Raw genomic sequence first — 10,622 nt, forward strand, 5'->3', positions numbered from 1 at the left:
AGTTAGAGGAAAGAGCCAAACACAGAGAAAAATAACATGAAGATCATAAATCATGGATTAGACTGTAAATACTGGAGTTATATTTTAGATGAGGTCTTCTTTTATCTGGACTTTTCTTCTGATAGAATGCTTACCAGTAGCATATTTTATAGATGGAAAAGGTAAATAAGTAAGGACACAAAAAAACTAACATTTAAGCTGCCATGGAGAAATAATATGGTTAAATAATACAATACAAAAGTTACTGGAGTACCTGTGTATATAAAAGTTTGTGAAAAGAATTGTTTTTCCCTGAGCTCCTCCTGAACTGTTATCATAACAACAGTGACTGGAACAGAAAGTTTTCAAAATAGACCGTCGATTTACGTGAGAGGAAAAAGAAGTCAGTATATGGCAAAAATCATTCCAGGAATACAAGTGAATCGGTCATGATTTTGCTGAGTATTTTAAAAAAGCAACCCATTCTTTACAATCGGGTAGCAAGACACCATACTTAAATGTTAATTTTATCAAGAACACGATCTAAAGGTGAGAGCTTATTTTGTAAATAGTAAAGTCTTTTTGAAAATAAGAAAATGTTATTCGAATCCAGGTTAACATGCAACATCACTGTCATAGTGTACCAACAACACCAATATAGCCAAAAAATAAGAGAGATGGAGAGACAGAGACAGAGAAATCAAGCAGAATAGATCAGAGGTTGTTCTTGTATACAGTGGTTTCTCACCATTTCTTTAAAAGAGATAGAACTGAAAATTAAGTGATGTGCAAAATACAAATATAGCCCCTAGTCCTGTACCCAAAATCCCTGGAAAGAAATGTATTATGAGATTCACAATTTTGTCTTTTAAAATATAATCTGTGCATATTCATAAGTTAACAATACTAGTGGAATTTGGTGGTGGTTCACCCTATAACTAAGCACAACAGTATTTCCTTAGCAAAATATATAAAACCAAACTCATAATCGACTGAGTTCAGGTTTTGGAGCCAAACTAATAAAAATATTTTATCTTATAGATATTTGGTTTTTAGCATTACAGATAAGCAAGTGGGAAGTTGTATCTCCCAAGTCAGTATATGCATTAAAGTATACTCAATTCTTTCTTCAAAACCTTTTTTCCAAAATCCTTTCCCTTCTTATCAAGCCCTTCCATATGTAGTTTCATACTGATAATTTATCTGAGAAATCCTACCCACATGTTACAGTAAGGAGACTGACACAGATTGGATAAGATACATTTACTCTCTTTATAGAATATTGTGTTAACAAATCATATTTTTATTTGGATATGAGAAACATCTGTCCCCAGATATTGTGATTCTATGCCGTGGTCAATCTGGTTTCTTCCACAATCATTTTCCTCTTTGGTCTCCATGGCCTTTCCATGCTCTGCCCATAACTCAGCGTGCTGATTCCTGCAAAACACATTTCACAGTTTCCATGGCCAACCCGCTTTCAGTTAGGTTCAGTCAACTGGCTTGATATTTGGAAGGTGGGAAGAGGGGAGAAGCATGGTGTTTTTTCTTTCCTCTCTCTGCTTCAGGCTTTATCTCTTGCCAGGGCTGCACATACAATGTGGTCCTGCCACACAATTGCCTCTTCTTCCCAGCTCCCACCAGGAACCATCCACTGTCGTTCCAGTGAACCCTCCTCCTCCCTCAGTCCCTCCATCTCTAGGAACGGCACCAGCTTTCTGTTTTGATCATCTCCGTGCTGTCTTCTTTCTCCTGTTACCTTTTGGGCTTTCCAACTGCTTTATAAATATTTTTCTATATTAAATTCCCTCCATTTTCCTATAATAAGTTCCCTCTATTTAATGATCTTCCATAGGCTTTGTTTACCTCCTGGACCCTCACCAGTACACTATTTACTTTAAATAAGATCCAAACTATTTGCCACACCTTCACTTTCCTGGCTAGTCCTCTGATTTCCTTTCCTACCTCACTGACTGCTCCAGTCCCGGTGCCTTCTTAGTCTTCCTCAAACAAAGCATGATCTTAGAGTCTTTGGATTGTTTGTACGGTTCCGCCCCCAACTATTTTAGAGCCCTTCATTTGGGCCTACTCAAATGTCACCCCTTTAAGATGTGAACCTCTCTGACCACACCTTCTTAATTTGTGCCTTTATCATTCCATGTGATCTATAATATTTCCTGCGACAGATAAAGAGGCCAAAATTCCTTCACAGGACCAACAACTGAAACTCAAAATCTAAAGTGATTCACTATTTTAAATGTATTCTTATATGTAAGTTTTATGTCAAGTGTATTTTTATTGAATGTCTCTATCTTTATAGGCACTTTATTTTATAGACAGTTCTATGACTAGGTAATACTGACAAATATTAGAGAGATCAGATAGTTTGATTTTAATAAATAGAATAAACAAAACAGGGACATTTAACCACCAGAAGAGTTGATTTTCAAACAGACAAGAATACCAGATACCCTAGGAAGATTGGAACCAAAAGAGATTTTAGATTATTGATATTTTTAACAGAATTTAGATAAAAAGGAGTATATTTCTGGGCTAATCAGTGTTACTCAGGGTTCCAAGATCCTGTTCATAAAAGCAAAACAATTAAAATAATTCAGATATTGCCTGTGTAAATTTAGGGTCAAGGTTTCTCTCAATTTCCTTTGAACTTGATATATGTAGTTTTGTTCTTTACCTGCTTCCCTGGATCTCCAATAATATAACTAATTCTCACATAGTTGCATCTTTCAGTTATTGTCAACCACAAGAACATGCCAGTTCAGCAATTCAAATGTCCAGTTCGGTACAATAACAAAATTATGGAATATAATGCAAATTTAAAATTTCTCTCCTTATAGCTTCAGCTGAACTCAGACCAGAAAAACAGCACAGAATAAGGGGTGTGTCTGACTTCTCTCTTTGTCCCACTGCAGTCTCAGGGAGTTCCTGGAGAAGTCCCCATGAAACTCTATACGTGCAGGTCCTATGACATGGGCCATTAACCTCCACTGGTTTGTGGTCTAGTTCCGATTCTTCCCTGGAACTGAAGACACCGTGTGTCCCATGAGAGACTAAACACCCAAAAGACTTTTATAAGGCTCATATCATGGTTGCAGCAGGGTTGAATGTATCCCGTGCCTCATGCAGCTCTCATGTCTTCCAGCATTTATTGGCTTATGGCTGAATCATTCCAATTTCTGCTTCCATGATGACATTGCCTTCCCTTTTGTACTCAAATCTCCCTCTGCCTCCCTCTTCTGCAAATACTTGTGATTACATTTCATGCCCACCTGGAAAATCCAACATACTCACGCCATCTCAAGATTCTTAACTTCATCACTTCTGCAAAGTCCCTTTGCCACAGAAGGTAATATTGACGGTTTCCAGTGATTGTGATGTGGATATTTTGGGGGCCATTATTCAGACTACCGTATAACCCAAGATGCCCCAGGTTCAGTTTTGCCCCCACCTGGGCCCTTTTCAGCCCACAGGAAACACTCGGACAGTTTATCCCGGTATTGCAGACATGCCATTGTGTTCTCAAGGGAACTTTCACTACTCTGTCACATAGGCTACTTCAGTGGGCATGATGCTAATATCTTTTATTCATAATGTCACACCCACATCCATATTCCGTAATTCTTTGCTGCATTCTATGCTCCTGGATGCTGAACTGGTAACAACTGCATCACTCAGCCCTCCCCCGCTTTGGCTTCTGGCTAGTTTCAGCCACTGGGAGACATTGACAAGAAAGGTGAGAGGAGAAAGTAGGCAAATTATTTAATTCTTCAGTTTCTCCCTGACTAATCAGGACCTGGAAATGGCTAAAATCTGTCCCTGTGAACTCCTGGTATCCTTCTGACACTCAACAGTGGAACACAACATGATCATTATCCTGATGCCCTACGAAACATTGCCTAGGATATATATTACTAAAAAATCAATGTATTCTATTCATTAAGGAATAAAAACTGAGTCCTGATAAATTGCTCTGTGGTAGTTTTCTAGAATATTGGCTGCTAAAAAATATTTGTCATATAATTACTAAATAAATAAACCATCTGTATTCTGATATGATATATGTGGCCTTTTTTCAGAAAGATACAACAGTTTCTTTAGCATTTAACCCAGCAGTTATTTTTAGTTTAATCGTCATGCTTCTGGTCAATATGCTCTAAGTACTAAAGCTGTTGCTGACATATATACTCACTGTCCACTCCTCTGTACAGAATATTTCCAACCACAGTGTTGTTAATATTTGAAAGTGCGTTTAGCACCTAAACCACTGTTGATGTTTTTGTGATGACTCTTGGGGATCATCACAAAGGAGTCTATAGTAAAAGAGACTGAAATTTCTGATGAAAAAACAATTCTACTGTAGAAGATATTGGAAGTAAAACCTGTGTAGCTGGCCAAGAAGCAGTAGAATTAGCTTCAAGGAAGAGAAGGAAATCAAGACTGGGATTTACAAGCTTGGATGTAGGGATCACTACCACTGAAACAGTCACATTTGCATCCTTATGAGTTGGACACACATCATCACGACTAATAATATTAGCTTCAGCATCATGACTGCTTTTTTCTTTGAAAGAGGAAGGAGGGAGGAATGAAGAGAAACCTAACAAAGTGAAATAACATGAGGCTAGAAAAATCTTTGATGTAATGAGACTGAGATACAACATGAGGATGAAAATATTTCTGATGCGGGGTGCTTGGGTGGCTCAGTCGTTAAGCATCTGCCTTCAGCTCAGGTCATGACCCCAGGGTCCTGGGATCGAGTCCCGCATCGGGCTCCCTGCTCAGCAGGAAGCCTCCTTCTCCCTCTCCCACTCCCTCTGCTTGTGTTCCCTCTCTTGCTGTCTCTCTCTGTCAGTCAAATAAATAAATTGAAAAATCTAATAAAAATAAAAAATTTAAATCTAAATTTAAAAAAAGAAAAGAAAATATCTCTGATGCGATTCCTACATACGACTATGTAAATGTTAGTCATTTCCAAGTATGTGTTTCTTGGAAATTTCTTCTCAATTGGGTCTATTTAAGTAACATATTTTGTAAATGAAAATAATGAGCAAGTAAATGCATAGAAGAACCCCTGTCATACTATTTATATAAAACACTCTTTTATAATCTTAAACTTTCTACAAAAATAAATTGACGGATAAGGAAGTTTTTGTAAAACACATTCAGACATTCGTATTAGAGAAACAGAAAGCGAGGCCATGATAAAAATAATTTCTGAAACAATAAGGTAAAATAGCCATGGTTTGCTGAATATATTGAAAAAAACAATTCATTCTTAGCAATCAGTAACAAAAACTCTGCATTTAAGTGGCAGTTTTAAGAAGAATATAATTTAAAACTAAGGTCTTACTTTGCAAATAGTGCTAATGGCTTATAAATCCATGCTTATGATGAAACACAGCCTGTACGGAATGCACAAGGGAAGTAAGTGTCAGAAAATAAAGAGGAATAATTAGAACATCATTATTTCAGGGCTTGTTCTTAAGTACATATTATGTGGACCAAGAAGGGGTGAGAAAGACCCAGACATTTCTTTTGTGTATTTTTGAGGAGGCCATACCAAAACTCAACAATACCAAACACCTGTGGATGGTAGAGAGCATGAAAATCCATCAAATACTTTTTTATACATTCAGGCATCCATAATGTGTAGGTGTTTGCTGTGGTTATGCATAGATATGTGTTAAGACAACACCCCGAAGTTATAAAAAATATATATTTAGGCATATTTGACTCTAAATGAACATGAAACATTTGAATGTAAGACATATCTGAAACTGGACTCCTAATGTCTTACTTCCCCAAACCTGCTCCTTCCTCACTCTCCCTCATCTCGGTTGATGGCCACAGTATTGTTCATTTGCTCAGAGCAAAAGGCTTAGAGTCATACCCATCTTCAGTCAGCCAGGAAATCCTATTTCCTCTGCCTTTCAAACAGATCTGTCTGGCTTTTGACCATTTTCACTCCCTACCTGTTGCAAACCATCATCACCTAAGGTCTGCATTGCTTCAGTAGCAACTTCTAGTATCTTCTACATCTCCCCTTATCCCATTCCAGTTTTCTCATCCAGTACCTACAATTATCCTGTTAAAACACAACTCAGATCCCATCATTCCTCTGATGAAAACCTTTCAATGGCTTCCCAATTCTCTCAATATGAAAGCCATAGTCCTCACAGTACCCCCACCTGCCCCTATACCCATTATTTCTCCAACTCATCCCACACTACTCTCAAGCTTGGGTCACTCTGCACCAATCACACTAGTCTCCTTGCTGTTGTTCCTCCAATATAACAGCCTTAACACTGCTCTTTCTCATTTCTGGAATGGTATTCGCCTGCTATCCACAGGGCTTCTTCCCTCTAATCCTTTATGACTGCTTACTGTTACCTTCTCATTTTCTCAAACCCATAGCCTACCTCCAGATATTTAAACCATAACTGTGGGATTGTTGGTCTAGTCCTACGGATTGTTAGTTCATCAAGAAAGGGGTGTATTTTAATGTGCCCTCACTATTCTCTATAGGAGTTCATTACATAAGCAAGCTTCTGTCTCTTGATAATATGCTTTCGTTTCTCCAGCCCCAAACTGAGATCCCCTTTTACTTATTTCTATCTGAGGAAAAAGGGGCCTAAATGATGGTGTAACTGCATGATTATCTACACAGTTTCTATGTACACGATACCTCTTCTATAGACCTCTTCAAGTATCTGGGTTCAAATGTGCTCATTCCTTTCCCATGGCCTACAAAGTCCTCTTGCTGTTTCCAGAGTGAAGGTCTGTCCTTAAGGAGGATATCCTTGGAAAAGAGGAATGAATGTTTTCACAGTTGTCTTACCTGGGATCCAGCATTTGGACTAAGTCTTTTTCATAAACACAAAGAATCACTTCGCATACCAACTTGTACTGGTTTGATGTCCGCACATCATGGCACACTGGTCTCAGATTTTCCAGACAACATCCAGGGGTAAATGGGCAGGTTTCTCTCAATTAGGTGCACGGCTGTTTCCACTGTGACCAGCACACCAATTGGACCTATTCCAGCACTGCAATGAACTAAGATGGGTTCACCATCCACTCTCACCAACCTCACATAATTTACACATTCCAGAAAGTCCGAGGAGTCACTGGGAACAATGAGATCAGGTCACATGACATACTAGAGATGCCACTACAACAGTTTTAATGAGACAGTTTCATTTTCTCGCATGTTCTCGATAAATGTTCTTTAAAATCTTGGAGCTGCAGATTTAGTTCTATTTAATTCTTTGAAGAACCTCCATACTGTTTTCCATAGTGGCTCTACCAATTTACACTATCAACAGTAATGCACAAGGGTCCCTTTTCTCCACATTCTCATCAGCATTTGTTATCTCTCACCTTTTTTTTATCACAGTCATTCTAATACGCGTGAGGTGATATCTGGTGGTTTTGATTTGCACTTCCTTAAAAATTAGTAATGTTGAGCACTTTTTCCTTTGCCTCTTGACCATTTGACTATTTACAGGGCAAAACGTTTAGTCAAGTCCTTTGTCCATTATTTAATTGGATTATTTGGAGTTTTTTGCTATTAAGTTCTATGAGTTCCTCGTATATTTTAGATATTAACCCCTTATGAGATGTGGTTTGTAAATATTTTCTCCCATTCAGTAGGTTGCTTTTTCATTTTGTTGATCATTTCTTTTGCTGTGCAGAAGTTTTTTGATTTGATGTAATCCCGTTTGTTTATTTTTGCTTTTGTTGCTTCTGTTTTGTTGTCATGTCCAAACAATCTTTGCCAAGACCCATGTAAAGATTATTTCCTATGTTTACTTCTAGGAGTTTTATGGTTCCGGGTCTTACATTTAAATCTTTAATCCATTTCAAGTTAAATTTTGTGAGTAGTTAAGAGAGAGGTCTATTTTCATCCATTTGCATGTGAATATTCAATTTTCCAAACATTATTGAAGAGACTAGCATTTCTCCATTGAGTATCCTTGTCTTCCTTATCAAATATTAGTTGGCCTTATATGCAAAGGTGTATTTCTTGGTCCTCAGTTCTGTTCCATTGGTCTATGTGTCTGTATTTATGCCAGAACCATACTGTTTCAATTCAGTTTCTAATACAGCTTCAAATCAGGACGTATGGCTTTCGGTAGTGTGGACATTTTAACAATATTAATTTTTCAATCCATGAACATGAGATATCCTTCTATTTATTTGTACCTTTTTCAATTTCTTTCATCAATGTTTTATGGCTTTCAGAGTAGAGAGTTTTCACCACCTTGGGTAAATTTATTCCTAAGTATTTTAAGTATTTTATTGTTTTTGATGCTACTGTAAATGGGATTGTTTTCTTTATTTCTTTGTCAGATTATTTGTTGTTAGTGTATAGAAATGCTGCAATTTTTAGGTGTTAATTTTGTATCCTGCAACTTTTCTGAGTTAATTGATTAGCTCTAACAGATTTTTGGTGGAGTTTTTAGGATTTTGTATATATAAAATCCTGTCATCTGCAAATAGAGATAATTTTACTTCTCCTTTCCAATTCTAATGTCTTTTATATCTTTTTCTTGTCTGGCTACTCTGACAAGGACTTTCAGTACTCTGTTGAATGAAGGTGGTGAGAGTGGGTACCTTGTCTCATCCCTAACCTTAAAGGAAAAGTTTTCAACCTTCCACCACTAAGTACAATGTTAGCTGTGGTCTTATTATATATAGCCTTATTATGTTGGGGTACATTCCTTCATTACCTAATTTTTTAAGAGTTTTTATCATGAACGGATGTTTATTTCACCAAATGTTTTTTTTCTGCATCTATTGATATGAGCATATGATTTTTTTCTTTCATTTTATTAATGTGATGATCAGAGTGTAACAATTACTCTTACCTTTTAATGCAGTCCTTCTTGGTCTTTGTAGTCCAAAAGGGTCCTTTACCCTCACTGTTGTGTTCTAGGATTTTCCCTATGGTGTCTTGTCTATGGATAGTTGCTGGTTGGTCTTCTTTGAAGGGGATGGAAGTCAGGAATGGCTTTTATTGTCATCTTGATGACATCACTCCCCCAGTATTTTAAAAGTATCCAAAATTAGTAATGTTTGTCAGCTAACAGAAGAAAATGTAAATATTCTCTAGAACAACTCATTTCATCCCAGGCTTATTAAATTCCCATAAATAAATTAGTGAGGCAGATAAGAAACTCAGAGCCAGAAACAAACATACTGAAAAATTAAGCACACAAGTAAACAAGTCATTTTGGAAAGAAGCAGCAGGAACAAAATGACAGCTGAAGATTCTAAATCATTACTGCTATTATCAAACACATTGTGTAAACTTATATGTATATTTATATTCTTAATTTTAACTGTATTTTACCATGTTTAAAGAAATATAGGGCGAATTTAGAAATGTGTTTAGAGAACAAGAAACTTTAAAAATGATCAAATAAGTTTGAAAAGGTACTAAATAGAATTTCTAAAAAATAATAAAATAAAATAAATAAAATATTGGATAGATTTATCATCTACCTTGGCACAGATGAAGAGAAAATTAATGAATTGGAAGATATTTCTGAAGCTACTGTTCAAAATATAGTATATAGAGGCAAAAAGAAAAAGATAAATATGAAGCAACTTCACTAGATGCCAAAGGTAGCATTTCAGAGTGAAAAGCAAAAGGAGAAGATGTGGTCTCTGTGAAATTAATAGCAAAGACTTTTTCAGTCCACTGATAATGACACACCACCCCACATATTTATGAAGTCTAATTAACATCAATCAGGATAAAAGAAAAAAAAGAATTTCACAAAGACACATTATAGTAGAAACTGAAGAACACCAAGAACAATGATAAATTTCCAAAAGCAGCACTAAGGAAAAGGCAATTACTGCAAATAAGCAACATGTATTCTACCTGCTGTTTCAACAGCAAAAATGGAAATAAGAGGAAAGTGAATGATGCATGTGCTATATTGACAGAAAATGAATCAAGATAAAACTCAATACCCAGGCGGGTTTCCCAAGCATGAGGGAAAAAAAATATGTATTTTTCAAACAAAACCTGAGAGAAATTGACATTTTCATTCAATAAAGAAACAGTATTGTTTGAATCTTCATTAGATTGTCCAAATCTGATCTCTTTGGTCTGCTTGATGTTTGTCAGAAGTATGTTAAAATTTCCTTAAATGATTGCATTATGTTTATTTCTCTTTCTGTATACACATATCATTTATCTTTGTTATATTTTGAAGTTATATTGAAAGATTATATTAGGGGTGCCTGGGTGGCTCAGTCGGTTGTGTCCAACTCTTGGTTTCAGCTCAGGGTGTGATCTCAGGATGGTGAGATCTAGCCCTGTGTCTGGCTTCATGCTCAGTGGGGAGTCTGCTTGAGATCCTCTCTCTCCCTCTCCCTTTGCCCCTCCACCTGCTCATGCTCTCTGTCTAAAATGAATAAATAAATCTTGAAAAAAAGATTATATCAAAATTGTGATATATTACTCTCAAATTAAAACTTTCATAATAATTATTAAGAAATCTACCTTAAATACTACATTTTGCAGTGTATTTTGTCAGATATTAGAAGCTATGATTGCTTTAATTTGTGTGCATCATGCATATTTTCATCTCTTATTTTCAAACACT

The sequence above is a fragment of the Mirounga leonina genome, unplaced genomic scaffold, assembly GCF_011800145.1.
Source record: "Mirounga leonina isolate KUSES-001 unplaced genomic scaffold, KU_Mleo_1.0 Mir_201, whole genome shotgun sequence".
NCBI classification, from domain to species: Eukaryota; Metazoa; Chordata; class Mammalia; order Carnivora; family Phocidae; genus Mirounga; species Mirounga leonina.